The 16,278-nt window shown below is 56.3% G+C and overlaps 1 long non-coding RNA gene across 1 annotated transcript; it reads right to left on the reverse strand.

The window, feature by feature from the left end:
• Nucleotides 1-1,237: 1,237 nt before the first annotated feature.
• On the reverse strand, nucleotides 1,238-2,746 carry LOC123927188. The gene is made up of 3 exons (XR_006815376.1): nucleotides 2,601-2,746; nucleotides 1,382-1,488; nucleotides 1,238-1,287 (listed from the first exon to the last, which is right to left on the reverse strand). It is a non-coding gene; the product is annotated as an uncharacterized LOC123927188 (long non-coding RNA).
• Nucleotides 2,747-16,278: the final 13,532 nt, after the last annotated feature.

Raw genomic sequence — 16,278 nt, forward strand, 5'->3', positions numbered from 1 at the left:
TACACATCTTGCGAATTTGCTTTTTCACATGACATGAACAACTAGTCAAAATCCCACAGCGGCTCATAAGATCCCACCCCCTCAAACCATGAAGGCCACCTGGCTTCCTGCTCCGTACGAGCTGAGACTATTCTTTTTTTTTTTAAATATTTTATTTATTTATTTGACAGAAAGAGATCACAACAAGGCAGAGAGGCAGGCAGAGAGAGAGAGAGAGAAGGAAGAAGGCTCCCAGCGGAGCAGAGAGCCCAATGCGGGGCTTGATCCCAGGACTCTGGGACCATGACCTGAGCTGAAGGCAGAGGCTTAACCCACCGAGCCACCCAGGTGCCCCGAGCTGAGACTGTTCTTGGCAGATGAACACTGGTCTCGTCTCCAGTTCCAGTGATCAGAACCCGCTGGTGAAGACGGCTGCCTGGGAGCACCTGCGGGGTAAGTTTCTGGAGGTGCTGTGGGACCACGGGCTGTGTCCACAGCACCATAGCCGACGCTGTCAAATGACCTCTGGAATTTTGACCGTAAACCTCCACCAGCCACCTGCACAAGGGCCAACAGCCCCACACCTCCGCATCCCGCACCCCCTTTTCCTCCCTGCCAACCCAGTTAGAGAAAGGGTGCATCACGGTTTTCATCGGCGTCGTGGTGCACGTGAGCACCTTTGGAAGTCGGCTCAAGCAGCTAAAACCCTTCTCCGTGAACCGCGGGTGCCTGAAGCCATTGCTTCTTCAACTACCCCTCCCCGCCGTCTGCACCAATATGAGCCCCTGGTCTCCTCTCATTGATTCTAAAAAGAACTTTACTTATTAAAGCACTGTCCAATATAGTAAAGACATTTTCCCCAAGTGCCTATTTTTTTCTGGAAAACTTGAGTGGTACGCTTTCGACAGTCAGGAACATTAAGTGTCACACGGTCAAATGTCACGGTCTTTCCTCACGTGGCTTCTGGGCACATGGATCTCTCAGATAAACTAGACTTCCAGCGGACGGGGCCAGGCAGCACCCCCAGGGCCCGAAGGGCCACCCCCTCCCCCTCTGTGGCGGGACCCCTGAGGGAGAGAAGGAGCAGGATGGCCACTCTCATCTGGCCACGGCGAGTCCCAAGCCTTCCAGGTGGTGAAGCCGCAGTGGACAAACCAGTCATCTGGAAATGACACACAGGAAGGCGGCAGCAGGAACGGCCAGGTCGTTGCCGCCGGCCATTTCTCGGTCCTTCATATGCTGGTGGATTACTGCGATGACAAGTCATAAGAAGCAACATGCCTTGTGTCTGGTGACATCTTCTTGCCACTGAAAACCAAATAAATTTTTCTTGCAAGGAAGTGAAAAGCCACTCATTTTTTTGTGACTGATTCATGTGACCTAATACGTAAAATGCTCTCACCCCAGAACGCTCCGGGAAGAAGTCCGCTCACCCCGTACGCAGCAACGCCGAGCCCACAGCCTGCTCCCTGGGCAGCCACGGCACCTTCCAGGATTCCTAGAAGCCTTCTGGGCCAAGGAGACAAGTTTTATAGTCAGTGTAATTTTAATACTGATTACACTTCCTTATGCGGAATCGTAGGAAGATGGTCATTTACTCCATATATTGTGACATGCTCGGGCGCCCACCCACCCCCTCCAACTGGCCCAGACAACAAACAGGCTTGCATTTCCATGGCGCTCGGAAACCACATGGCACATTGGAGAGAGAATTGTGTATTTCATGAGAATAATCCTTTTTTTTTCTCATCTAGCTTTCTGTTATGCATGCAGTTTTACATGAGTGAGCCAATATAGTTCAAAACTTGTCACTCACTCATTTATGTTTCTGATACATATTCACGGAAACCTTCCACACGCTCAACTTTGGGCAAAGCCCTTCCTAAAACAAGTCACTCATGGGAGGGGTCTGGAAGGGACCCTCACGACCACCTACACAAAGATTTCACGAGAGGAATGGAAAGGGGTGACCTCGTCCCTTCACTGTATCTGTCCCCTCAAGTTGCTGTCTGGAAACAGAAGGGGATGGCATCGTTACAGCAAGTCCCCCCTGCTCGGTGTCCCTCTGGGGTCTGTCTGGATCTTCAGAAAAGCAGCCACTTGATGTCTGACGGGCTGGCAATGGCGCCATCACCATGGGGCAGTGGGCGTGTGGGGACACGGCGTTGTGTGGACCAGGCACCACAGTGGAAAAGTAGGTTCAAGCTGTCCGATGAAACAGCTGTGACAGCAGCAAAGGCCTTGTCGAGGTTTTCTGGTAATTTCCTGACCAAGACAGTTGACACTCACAGAGGCAGCCCTACAGAGCTCATGGCTGCGGCTGCTTCACGGAAAGAGCCGCATGGAGCAGAGAAGACCAGCACCTGCATCTCTTCATACACCCAGGACGCGCCTGTGGACAGAGCACGGCACCCGCCTTCCTGTGCATGCCTCTCCCCAACCTGAGCCAGCGCTCCCGGGCCTTTGCACTTAGTGCGAGACACAAACTCTATCTCTCCACACCTGCTCCTTCGGTCCCAGACACACTGACACCATAGGCCGCTGCCAGTCCGAACTTCCTATCCCTCCTGAAACACACACGACCCCCCCACCGATGCTGCACAGTCTTACTCCTCATTCACCTTTTGTCAGAAAAGAGAAATTCCGAGGCACTGCGGTCTGCAGGTAAGGGAACATTCACGGGATTTAAAAGAGCAGCTTCACACGTGATGGGAAGTGTGTCTGTGGGTTTTCCTCATGCGGATGTGATGTGGACCCTGGGAACGTCGGGGTCCCCTGATCAGCTTCAAGAGACTCCGTGTGAGGAACACGAAAGCCAAGGCTGCTCTTTTCAGTGACCCCCCTTATTTGTGACCCACACAGGACAGTGTGTGATCTACACAGGAGTGATCCACACAGGAGTGATGCCAGGAGGCCCCCGAACCCCCAAGCCCACTGTCCTCTTTTCTGCTGGCTGACTCTGCCTGAAAACGGGCACAGCTCCTGTCCGCCTGTCTCCTTGAGGTTCTGCAGAGGCCCGGGGGGAGGGGCACAGAGCTCCTGCGGCTGATCTGAGGCCCCGGCAGACTCTGGCCCTGCCCGTGCCCCGTGAGCCCAGTGTCAGAAGCCAGGACTCACTGAGCTGCTTCCTCTACATTGAAGAGAAAAGCTCACCGGTGATCCCGTATCTCCCTATTTGATGGCCTTCTAGAGAGATCCATGGCCCAAAGCTCTCAGAGAACGAAAGGGTACACCTTCTCTGGGTGCCAGCCACTCTCCCTCTGCTCCCCTTCCACATGCAGGGAGGGGCAGGACGCTGTGTTAACAACATCTCCCCAGGTTCAGGTCCATCTGGAAGTTCAGGACGTCCGTCCTCTGCAAATATGGTCCTTGTGGATGTGACCGAATGAAGAGGAGGCCGCACCAGGTTAGGGTGGGCCACACCAGGTTAGGGTGGGCCGCGCCAGGTTAGGGTGGGCCGTGCCAGGTTAGGGTGGGCCCCAATCCAGTGAGCGGTGCCCCCGTGAGAAGAGGGAAATCTGGAGGCAGTGTCCTCTCAGCCATGGGGAGGAGGTCGCGTGCTGAGGGATGTGGGGGCCCAAGGGAAGGTCACCAGGCCAAGGGGTCGCCAGGGCCTCTGGCTGTCCCTGAAGCTGGAGAGGCAGGAAGGACCCTCCCCCGTGACTTCCAGAGGGAGCACAGCCCCGCCCACACCTTGACTTCCCAGAGTCGAAGAGCCTCCAGAGTCACAGGACAGACCACATCTGTCGTTGAAGCCACCCAACACACGGTGATGTGTTAGAGCAGCCTGGAGATGCCCATGCACTCAGTCCCAATTTGGCATCCCAGCTCCTCCAGGAAGGTCTCCCGGGCCTACGGCACAGACAGAGCCTCCATCACGGATCCCCCAAGCCTCAGGGCACCATGATCCCTCCAAAACCATCCTCCAGGACTGGCACCTGCAGGCCCGGGGACATCTGGCTATCCTGAAGCCTGTCCAGCATCTCGCACATTGTCCCAGGGAAGCGGCAGTGGGCAAGGACAAATGGGTTTTCCCACAGAGGTAAGTGGAACACGTGCTGGGTCAGGTTCCAGCTATAAACGCCTCTGTGGTCTCCCTCCAGGTGCTGACAGCAGAGCGACCATCATCCCGTGACCTCAGGAAAGCAGGCCCTGGCTAGGGGTGGGGCACACTGTGAGCTCCTCTCTCTCCCTCCATGTCTCGAGTTCGCTATTTCCCCAACAGAGAGGAATTAATTGCAATGAGCCTCTTTGAAATGCCCCAAAGATCTATGGCAGACGTAGTCTGCATATACCAAAGGTCACGAGGCTTGGGTACTCATGTGGCAGGTGTTAGGGTCCGTGATCAAAGGAACGAGACTGATACAAAGCGAAAATCAAGCAAAGTTTTATTTCGCGCCATGCATCAGAAACCAAACTGCATCAGAAACCAAACTGCATCAGAAACCAAACTGCATCAGAAACCAAACTGCATCAGAAACCAAACTGCATCAGAAACCAAACTGCATCAGAAACCAAACTGCATCAGAAACCAACCTGCATCAGAAACCAAACTGCATCAGAAACCAAACTGCATCAGAAACCAACCTGCATCAGAAACCAAACTGCATCAGAAACCAAACTGCATCAGAAACCAACCTGCATTAGAAACCAACCTGCATTAGAAACCAAACTGACCGGTAGGTGCCCGAGTCTTGCTGGGGACCACCGCCTCCCAGTCGCTGGGGTCCCTCCTGGAGGCTCCCTACCTCACCCTCACCATACCACAGACCCACTCCCGGTGTGGCTGCACCGTTGGCTCCTGAGAGGCTGCTCCTGATGGCGGCACTGCCCGAGGTGGCGTGGCTGCTTGCGGCGGCGCTGCTGCTGTTGCTGCTGCTGATGCTCTGGCTCAGGGCGGCGTCACTGGCAGCGGCGCCGGCCACTGCTGCTGCTGCTCTGGGCGGTGCACGGGGCGGCGCCGCTTGTGGTGGCGCCGCTGCTCTTGCTAAAAAAAAAAAAACCTCCCCACTCCAGCCTCACAGACCATCTTTTATAGTGGTGGTGGAGCCCGGCCCACACACAGGTGGCCAATCGGATTTCAACCTACCACAGTTAATATATGCACACCCCTCTGACTGAATAGGGCTATCTGGCCTGGCCCGCCCCTATATCCGGGGTTTTCAAGTAACTTCTTTTTGCTAACCAGGCCCCTACACAGGCAGGCCACTCGTCTGCCCCACAGCCTCGCTGGGGACCAGGACCCAGGACAGCCACAGTCCATGTGACGCATGGTCCCCATTCAGGAATCTAGAATGAGCTCAGATGGCCTGGTGGAGCTGGTGGCTCGACCCACGTGCACACCGGCTGGTTCAGCTAGTCACCGCCTCTGGGCACAGGGGCTGTTGGGCCCGGGACACACAACAGCGTCAAGGGGACCCAAACATCAGAATCAGCGTGTTGCTGTATTCTGTGTTCAACGCACTGCTGTTCCGGTGCTCAGACTCACCCCACTGCACAGGTCTCTCCCCACAAATCCGCAAATGTGGAGGGCGTGGGCACTTGAGGCCATCCCTGCACAAGGAGCCTCCAAACCTTCATCATGTCAGGCTGACACAGGAATGCTGGAGAGTTCCAGCAGAGGCCAAGCCGAGGAGGGGGACTGACCCTGCCTTTTCCCCAGCACCCCAGAATCATGCCAGGGATCATTCTCAACGTGGACAGCAGGACACCTGGGCAATTCCGGTCCATTCCCAGACAGCTCAATGTCGCGGGGAACCCTGCCCACTCCTGGCACCCACCTGCCTCTACCAACCTTTATTAACATTCGGATGCTGGGAGGCGAGGGGCATGCTGGGCAGCAGGCGTGGGTGGACACGTGGGGCTCCCCAGGTGGACTTGAACCCACCTCTCGCCCTCATGGGTCAACCCCACACGCGCTGGGGCCCAGTGTCTGTATCTGAGGGATGCACCTAGGTGACCCGACCTCCCGACAGCCTGGCCAGCGCATCAAGGGGACGACACTGACTCATGTTGCGTCCTGCCCTGCACACGGAGCTCACCAGATATGTGCTCAGGAAGAGCATGTTCCGTGGAGACAAGCCTCCACGTCTCGCCTCCCCAGCCTCCACGTCTCGCCTCCCCAGCCTTCACGTCTCACCTCCCCAGCCTCCCTCCAGCCTCCAGCCTCCTCCCCGCACTTGAAACACAGCTGGGCCGCCTCCTCCTCGTGCTTTCCTGTCTCGCTCTGTGGGTGAGTGCTCTGTCCGGAACCCTACCCTGAGGAGAGGCAGGGGGGAAGGCACCGCACTGTGTGGCTGGCACGCGCCCCCGTCCGGAAGGGGTGTGGGACTCTGGGAACGAAGCTACTCAGTGCACAGCTGCGTCTTGCCTCAGCCCATACCAGGGCCTCACCTACTGCAGGGACACACAGGACGGGGTCCCAAGTATGGAAGAGGGGGCCTATCATGAACCCCAGGACTCATCCTGAGGGGCACACCATGTCACCATGTGACATTTCACGTGGACCAGCCTTTGTCAAGGGACACCAGTGTGCGGCTGTACCATCCAGTCGTGGCAATAGCCAGACGCAACAGAGCCAGGAGCCCTGTGTTCTCCACACGGTCTGCGTGGAGGTGTCAGCGTGCAGCATGGTCAAGAGTCAGGAAGTCACACAGCGTCTCCCAGATCAACTCGCTCTGGGTAGAAATCCCCACGTTCGCACACATATATGCACATGCACACACACACACATGCATGCAAATGCGCACACACATTCACATGTATGCACACGTGTATGCACACGCAGTAACATACATGCACACAACCACACTTGCATACACACATGCAAACACACAACATGCACGCACACACATGCCCACATGCACCTACATGCGCATACATACACATGTGCATGCAAATGTATGTACGTGCACTTGCACACATGTGCATACATTCGCATTTATGCAGACGTGTACATATGCACGTCTACGCATGTGCATGCATATGTGCATGTATGCAATTATCTGTGCAGATGCACACACAGGTATGCACACGTGTGTGTACACACAGCCACAGGCACACGTGCAACCACATGCACACCGACACACACACACTTGCCTGCACATGCACACACATAAGCACATACATGCATGCACGCACACACACATGCACACGTACAACTGTTCATATTTCTAAATCTGCTAAGAGAATCTTAGCACCATCAGCATTTCAAAGTCCTACATTTTAGAAGACCTGGAAAAAGAGAAAAGCAAAATGGCTGCGATGACTGTGGCGTTTTTGGTGAAAAAGTGATCACCTTCAGAATTCACGGGATCAGCTGTGCTTCCGCTCTGTGCTCCCCAGGGAAGCTGCAGTTCCCTAGGTTGTCGAGCAGACTAGATTCGTTTCCCAGGACACTAACAGGTGTAATTTGCAGAGTTAAATAAATGTCAGAGATCTCCGACCTCAATCAACCCCCGTTGAGACCACAGAGCCCTCACCCCGCCCCGCCCCCACCCCACACCTCTCTCTCTGAGAATATGCAGTGAGGCTAGTTGTAGTTTTTAACCAGCCAGGTCACACTGCCTCATGGAGGACGCTGGTGTCTGGGACCTTGGAGGAACCAGTGAGTACGAAGCTGGGGGCCGACAAGGCAAGCGCACCGGCCAGACCAGAGGCCACTCCCCAAAGTCTCCCACCCACATGTCCCTTTCTCAAAGCACGGTGCCCACCCCTCCAGCCACATGGCCATTTTTCCAGTTCCTGTTCAGCCATGTTCCCCCCACCACAGGACCTTGGCATGGGAAACTTGCTTCCCTCTTCGTGTACTTGGTTCCTATTCATCTTTTGGAACTCAGCTAAAGCCGGGCTTTCTGAAGCTCTGCACGAGGAACACGTTGTGCGGATAATTCTGTATTGAGGCATCCTGGTACTGTAGTATGTTGGCCAGCATCCCTGGCCTCCACCCACAGGATGCACACAGGACCCCGCCCCCAGTCTGACTCGAGGAGTTACCAAGTGTCCCCGCCCCAGCCCCTGGAAGAGGCCAGAGCCTCCAGGTTGACCCTGTCTCCTGTCCATCCCAGCCCTGCGGTCTTCATGGTACCCTCGCCAAGCTCAAGTTCTCCCTTCACGGGCGAGGGCTCTTCCGGCCCCGGGCTTCGAGCTCCCAGGACAGGAAGCACCACGTTAGTCCCTGTGAGAGCGACGTCTAACGCTAAGAAGCTCGAAAATGCTGAATGACTGTCTGAGTGTCCATGGAGCCAACACCAGAACCAAACAAGGAACCAGAAGGACACACACGCTCAGCCCCCGAGAGGCTCGGGAGCCCTCTCCTGGGAACCCTCTGGTGGCCGAATCAGCCACGCAGAGCCCCAATCCATCCCGGCCTTCACCTCGGCCCACCCCGAGGCACTGCAAAAACAGCTTTTTATAACTGCAGAAAGAACGCGCAGCAGGAGACCTATTCTCCCACCAAGTTCCAGGTGCACAGCCGCGCCGACTGCAGCGCCTGGTGGCAGAGCCCTGGAACACAGTCGTCCTGCACCACCGCAGCTCCGCTCCCGCAGACGGCACCTCCCCACTCCCCACTCCAGCCGCCGGCGGCCACCACTGACCACAGCATCCAGCAATCCCACTTCCAGTACTTCTCCAAAATAATGGAAATCGGGATCTCAAAGACATCCACACTCCCAGGTCCACCGCGGCGCTGTTCACTACAGCCAGGACCCAGAAAGAACCCAGAGTCCGCCGATGGATGAACGGCAGGTGCGATGTCAGTCGGCCGGGGTGACACACACTGATGGCGTGATCTGGCCCTACCTCCTGGCACGGCGGTGAAAGAAATCGGCAACAGCCCAACCATCCGACTTGGGAAGCATGAGAAATGTCCATGTGTCCTGCTGCCCCGAACACGTGCCTGCACCCGTCAGCAGGACCTGCAGTGAGACCAGTGACGGTAGCCAACGAGGGGGCTTCTGCTCATCCCCCAACCCCCACCCACGTCCAGGGGCAGGCACAGGACAAGCAGACGTGTGCTGCATGAGTACATGAGTGAGTACAGGAAACATTGCACACTGTAAACTCGACGTGATTCAGTGAACATCTGGGGCCTTCGTCCCTATCCCAAACGCACACTAGTAACTGATCACCTAAAGGAAAACAGGCTGGGCTCGTTTCTGGGCATTACGGAACTCACAATCTCCTCGCTGGGTGCTGGGCACCAAGCAGGTGCCCCAACTCAATCATCACAGACCCCCATCTTCCCGGGCTGGAGGCATGTCTCTGGCTCTGCCGGGTCCCATACACAGCACATTCCCACCCTGCCAACATGCACCCAGCGGCCCACTCGCCACCCAGGAATAAAGCTACTGGAGGGACAGGCTTCCTTGGGAGACATACAACATGAGTTCCAAGAGATAAGCCTAGGGACAAAGGCAAAGGGAATGCGAGTAATTTTCACACACTTAGTTTTTTTTTTTTTTTTTTAAAGATTTATTTATTTATTTGACAGAGAGAGATCACAAGTAGATAGAGAGGCAGGCAGAGAGAGAGAGAGAGGGAAGCAGGCTCCCTGCTGAGCAGAGAGCCCAATGCGGGACTCGATCCCAGGACCCTGAGATCATGACCTGAGCCGAAGGCAGCGGCTTAACCCACTGAGCCACCCAGGCGCCCCACACACTTAGGTTTTTAAATCATCCATAGCACATCTGGGTGGATCCCAACAAGGGACAAGACTGCTTCCCTTGTGGGGACCACGGTCATCTCCACGCTAAGTCCCGGAGCTTCACCCTGATGGAGAGAGACACACACGAAGGCAGACGATGGAACCAGGGCCAGTATTCTTACTGTCTTCAGGGTGTCCAGGGCTGGTTTTTGAAGACATTGCGCAGATGCAGAGAGCCAAGCATACACGCCTCGCCCCTCACGTGAGGTCCAGATAAAACCATCTGCAGCCCAGATGGTGGGACTCTTTCAGGGCAGCACCCTCGAGGGGCAGCACCCGTCCCCTCAGGCTCGCTGGGAACCAACCCGCCAGCAAAGTGCTCCCAATGCCTCCCCTTGCAGGCACAACTGGGACATTCTCTTTTTTCCCCCAAATGCCACGGGCATTCCACTTTTATGCGACTTTCAGACCTATCCCCTCATAGAAAGCCAGCAGACTGCCCCCTGCCTGGCGGGACAGACACCCACGAGGAGACTCAAACATGTTCCTCCCTGGTCGGCTGTCGCGAGGGGGTCCCCTAGAGCCATCGCCCGCCAGCTGACCCCCGGGCAACGGAGGCCCAGGAAACGGAGGCCCCTCACCCCTCCGCTGCCCCTGGGCGGCGGCGCTGCCCAGCCTCCCTCCCCACCCCCCATCTGGAGCTTCCCAAGGACTCAGCCTGAACAGGGCGTGTGGCCCTGAGACCACGTGGGCCGAACAGTGGCCAAGCTCAGTCCAGGCCTCTCTGCAAACTCAAGGTTCTGCAGGCAGGGCAGGCCCTCCTCGTCTCCCGGCCACCCACGCCGGGCCTCACAAGGCAGCGCCCCCGCTTCTTTACCGGCACCTACCTACGCTTTCCTTGCTTTTTGTGGATGGGGCCAGTTTCCGAACCAACACCAGCCCTGTATCTAGAGCTGCAGTTCTTGGCCAAAGAAATACCTGCCCCCAGGTGACCCTGGGCCATGTCTGGAGGCGTGTTTGGTTGTCACAACTGGGGAAGGGGCTGACACTGGCACGGAGTGAGCAGAGACCGAGGACGATGCTGGGCATCCTGCAGAGACACCCTAAACCAGAATTATCCAGTGCTCGTAGGCTGAGAAACCCAGTCTTGAGCCAAGACGGGGCCTCTGGCCGCGTGGGTCGGCCAGCAGAAGGCACAGCGGCTGCAGCCCCCTTCCCACGGGGTGGGAGGTCCGGCCTCACTCACCCACACGCCAGGTGAGGCACGGTCTGACAGAATGTACAGCCCAGGTGCTCAGGGACCCTGCTGCCTGGGCATCCAGTTCTGGAAATAACGGAGCCTCCAGAGACGTCCAGCTGTTCTCTGCAGGAGGCTGGGAACGTGCAGGTGAGATGCCGTGCTCACCCAAGGGGGACCCTGAGGACCCGCATCTAGACCCCGGGGGACTGCTGGGACCCACGTCCAGCATGAGCTCACAGAACCCCGCCCCATGGAGCCAAGCGAGGGCATGTGGTGCCAGGTTCTTTCATGCCCTTGTCGGGTCAACGTGCACCCAGCATCAATTAGCCCGCCTGTCGGATCCCACCCCACTCCCGGCAGTCAGCAACACCGTGGCCTCCTACTCAGTTAATTGCACTGAGAAATGTCCACTTTTCCTTTAACAGATGATGCGATGCTGGCTCAGAAGACGCCGCATACGGTGCACGGGCGCGGGTGAGAGGCCGCGAGACCTGGTAAGGCCGCGGACGGCTCGTTCTCCCTTCCAGCCGAAGCTTTCCTCTGTGCCGCTGGGACAACACATTTGTTTTGCTCCTGAGTCTGGTTTAGGACTTTCTCAAACTCCGCTTAGCCTTCGGATTATCGACTTCACGACCGGCGGTCCCCATCTGCGAGGAGCAGGGTCTTTTCCACCCCTGATGTTCCAGAAAACCAGATTTTTCTTTTTGTAACCTCTCCTGATGGAACAGATTTTGAAAAAATGCAGATGCATCAGAAACCTTACCTGGAAACACCCTTCCGCTTGGAAGCTGAGCTTCCACTTCTCTTCTCATGGCTTCCCTGCCACGCACCCGTCCCCGCCCTCATAGACCGGCTGGTACCGGGAGGGAGTGGAGCAGCACGCTTGTCCTCCACCCGCAAGAACCCCTCGCCACCGAGGCCTCTGAAGGAGCATCTTTCCACGGAAACGCTCAGCCTTCCCTGGGGACTGACCACGACGTCCTAGATAACGGGTCCAGCCCGGGGCTCCTTCACCCGCCTCCCCCTGCCTGGCCCCGGGCAGGTGCTGGACTCCTTCACTGCTCATGCCCTGCACCTGTTTCTGCAGTACGAGATTGGAAACTGGAACCCAGCCTGCTTCCGCTGACTCGGTGTGCTTCTGAGAACCCAGACCTGGGCCAGCTTCTACCCGCTGTGACCCCTGTCGCTGGGACCTGCTTTCTCTCTCAGCTCTGAGCTCTGTGCTCCCTAAAGCATCACTTCCAGGGGCCAGACAGGAGGAGCTTCGGGCCCAGGCATCTGGAAGCTGAACCCCCTCACGGCCTGGTCCGATCACAGGCCCGCCCCCATGCCATGTCCATGTCCCAGAAAGACAGGTGCTGCTGGACCAGGCAGCATCCCACATGGGCACCTGAGCTATGCGGACCCTCCACAGGGCACGTGGGCTGGGAGAGGCCACCCTCAGACACGCGTCAAAGCTCTGGGACCAAAGATTGGCAAATGGGCAAGGAATGAATGAACCCCCAGTTCCTAAGGAGCGGATCAAATTCCTCGGAGCACAAGGGGTACATCCACGGCCACCATGCCCTAGGCATTGACACCTCTTGGTTCCCTCCCTCTGTGGTCTTTCTTGTCAGCCAAAGAAAATCAGAGCCTGTTACGTTTGCAAGGGAGTTCTTTGGGGCTCCCAGCGCAAAGGCCCTTCTCCCACACACAGGTAGTCAGCTGCCACTCATCACTTCCTATGTCTGGAAGAAAAAGGCTCATCGGTTTAAAAAAAGAAAACAGACAAAACCACTTCCCGGATAGCCCACAGGCCAGGCGGTAGATCGTCCTGGCTGTCTCACTTGGCCGCAAACAGCTCTCCCTTAAATTGCACATGAAATTAACAGCTCCCTCTGTCTGGCCCTAAAAACATGATCACACAGGTTTATGCACCATGAGGAGTGACTGGGAGCTTCCCAACAGGGTCTGTCTACGCTGGAAACACTGTGCCAAGGGCAATCCAGGGGCAAGCGAACACATCAGAGGGAAGGATGCCTTGGATGAAGGCGATCACGCAGCTGCCCCGGCAGGGCTCCTGGCAGCCACCTGGGGCTCCCCCTTAAACCCACTCCCCAGCCCAGCCCCAAGGCTCCCGGCATTGTGGGCAGCAGGCGAGTTGCCGCCAAGCATCAGGCATGATGATCGCTTAGCAGGTCCCTTATCTGACACTCGGGCTGAGCCAGTCGCCGGCAGTACGGGGTTAAGAAGGATGAAATAAAGACTTTAAACACAGCTGGGCCTCGGTAAGTCAGTACATGAAAGTCACCCCGAGCAGGGCCAGCCTGTGAGATGGCTTTTCCTCCGCACCTGGTGAGTCATGTCCGTCGTGCACGGGCCCCACTTCAGTCCTGCACTCAGTGTGGGTGAAGTGGGGACGGGAGCATGGCGGGTGGGAAAGACCAGCAGGTGCAGGCCCAGCAGGGCTGGGGCACCAGAGAGGCCGGGCCCACGCCCTCCCCACTGCACAACCAGTAAGACCCCGTCCACGTTCCCGTTTCTCCGTTCACGGAGGGCTGGACCTGGAATTCCTGAGTGAAAGCACAGAATAGTTGCTCTGGTGCTTGACGGATTTCGTCAACTTCCTCTGTGTCTCCTTATAGCACGTCTCCAGACCACGTAAAAATGCCAGCTCGCCAGGTACTGGGCCAGTGGTCGGTAAGGTCGCTTACAAGGGGAAGAAAACAGTTTGTTTCACTGGTTCGACAAAAGTGGAAAATTACCATTTTCAGGTCATTCCCCTGGTTACCCATAAAACTGCACGTTTTCCCCATTAGTTAATATCTGCTGTTTGTTAAGTTTCCTTTCTCGCTCTGGCCCCTCTTCTCACCCACCGACATCATCTCCTTGTATTTAAAGTTGAGAAATTCTCCGTTGTGTTTATCACAGTTCTTTTTCCCAATCTGTTTACCTTTCAGTGGAAAAACATTTCTTTAATCAAAAGGTTTTTTAATCTTTACTTTTTCCCAATCCAAATGTCTTTTCCTTTCTGATTTCACTCCAGGCTTTTCTGTTCAGCAAACACTTCCTACCCCTACTCAGAATCCAGACAAACACACATCCCTCCTGTTTTCTGGGGTTTGTTTTATAATGAGCTACCTCTAAGTGTCTGTGTAGGGAGGCTCTGTCCCATCCCTGGTGGGTGGCCAGAGAAGCATTGTGGGCTTCTCAGATGCTGCCTTGTTCCCTGCCGTACTCAGGGCCTGGCACTTGGCACACGTTGGGGAAATATTTGTGGGATGCGTGAACAGAGCAATCCACAAATTAATCTTTCTGCTACTGAAGCTGCCAGATAGTGTCAGTAAGGTCATGGGTTCCCTTCCAGCTCGTAGTGTTTCTGAATGTTTTGTAAGGTCTACAAATCGTTGCCCTTCCTTTCCTGGCTGTTACATTTCTTTGTTTTACTTTGCCTCCAAAGTGTTGCCTTGTTCATGACAGCCTGCCCACCCCTCCCTAAAGCCCCTCCAACAAAGGTCCAGAGGAGAGCAAGGTGGGGCCCACCCCCAGGGCCGCTGGAGAGAGGAGAGGACAGCCCTGCCCTGTGTGACTAGTGCTGGGAGCCCCACAATCATTTCTCGCAGTTCAGGAGAAGCGTTGGCAGATGCCCATGCCTGAGCTCCCTGGCACCCCGTCCCCAGCCAGAAGATCCAAGGAGAGCCAAGGGTCTCCTGGGCCCTGGCCGGCCCTCACATGGCCGGGCTCAAGACTGTGCACTGAGCTCGGTTCAAGGCTCTGCCATCTTGAAACTCCTCATCATTATATAACTAGGGACCCCAAATTTATCACCAGGCCCTCCAGTTTGCAGCCAATCCTGCTCCAGCCAAGAGCTGTCTGATGGGAGCAGTCCGGGCACTTGCCCAGCTGTCAGAACCCAGATCCAGCAGGGATCAACTCTCCTGCCAGTTGCGGGCCGCCAGCCTGCTCGCCTGGCCCAGCCTCTGATCAGTTCTGAGAGGATTCAGATGTGTGCGGGGGCTATTTCGGGCACAGGGACGGGTTTCTGGCAGCAAAGCCTGACCTCCAGAAGCCAGAGCACCAGTCGCTCCTCCACCAGCCATCAGCAAATGCACTTTTAAGGCAAGACCTTGGGGAGCAGCCCGAACGGGTTCCCATTATGCAATGCAAGCCAGGCCCCCGGTAACAGGATGCGCTGCCCGTTTTATCTGGCTCGTGCCAAACAGTGAGCCCTGGCTCTCCCCACCGCCACCGAGCCCCCGGCTCAAGCGATTATTCCAATGAACAAAAGTGGCAGAAAATTCTCAAGACGCTGCCGGCGTGTCTGACTTTTGCCAGGATTTGCAGGTGGACAAAGATTAATTGCGCAGCTTTCCACATAATGGGGCAGGAAGGAGGGTGTCGCAGAGGCCACCACTCTCCGCCTTCCCCTCCCCACAGAGGACAGTGGATCCCACTAATTCAGTCTCCGCCAAACCAGTCCCACTCCCGAACCTTGCGACTCAGGGTGGTTTCGTGACAGCTTTGGTTAAGTGTGTGTATGCATACAGTGTTTAATATTAAAGGCAGCCTCTGCAGAGCCCTTGGAAACCACACGCCCCTAGTGTGGTCCAGATGTGTGGGAAAATACTCCACATACACTTAAAAGCAAGAGGCTGAAGAGGCAGCAGGCAAAAGAGGCAGAAGCTGCGTCCTCCCCGGCACTGAAGCTCAACGCTGACACACCCCATGGTCGCCGCTGCGATGTGCACTCTGCTTCCGGAGTCCCGGCCACTCTGTTGATGCAGGGAATGTGTTCCCAAGGGCCACTGCAGAGGCGTGGCACAAGGCTGGGCCGTGGGCCCCACGTGCCATCACCTGCCATGGCACTGCCCATGGAGACGGGGCAGAAGGGCGTGGCGCCTCTGCAGGAAGGCAGGCTCCACAGGAGGAGGGGACCCAGAACACACAGAAGCCGTCATCTCGGTGATCCCGAGGGACCAGAGAAGCCAGATGCAGGAGAGTCGAGGCCAGGGGCCTCCAGTGACCTGAAGTTCAAAATCAGGCCACACGCAGGTGGCGCAGACCCTCCAGGAGGGGAGACTCTGGAGAAGGGCCTGGAGGGTGGGTCCCACTCTGCCCCTTAATACGTCGGTGCTGGTTACACGGTGTGCTCAGGTGGTGAGGTTTTGTAGTCCAGACACTTGGGACGTGCCCCCCGCCCTTTTGTCTTGCATATAGCAATACATCAGTCCAAAGTTTTAAAAACTCTGTGACATCATGGCCACATGGCCAATCAACCACTTCCTGTAACTGGAAGTTTCCAAGGAACCCGGGATGTTTTTGCCAACCATGTTCTAAGGCTACTTGTTGAGTCCAGATTCATGATCATTGCCCCTCCCAGCATGCTCTGCAAGGCTCTTAAATTCAATAGGCAGAATGAAACCCAAGCAATGAA

This window comes from Meles meles, chromosome 16 (assembly GCF_922984935.1).
Source record: "Meles meles chromosome 16, mMelMel3.1 paternal haplotype, whole genome shotgun sequence".
NCBI classification, from domain to species: Eukaryota; Metazoa; Chordata; class Mammalia; order Carnivora; family Mustelidae; genus Meles; species Meles meles.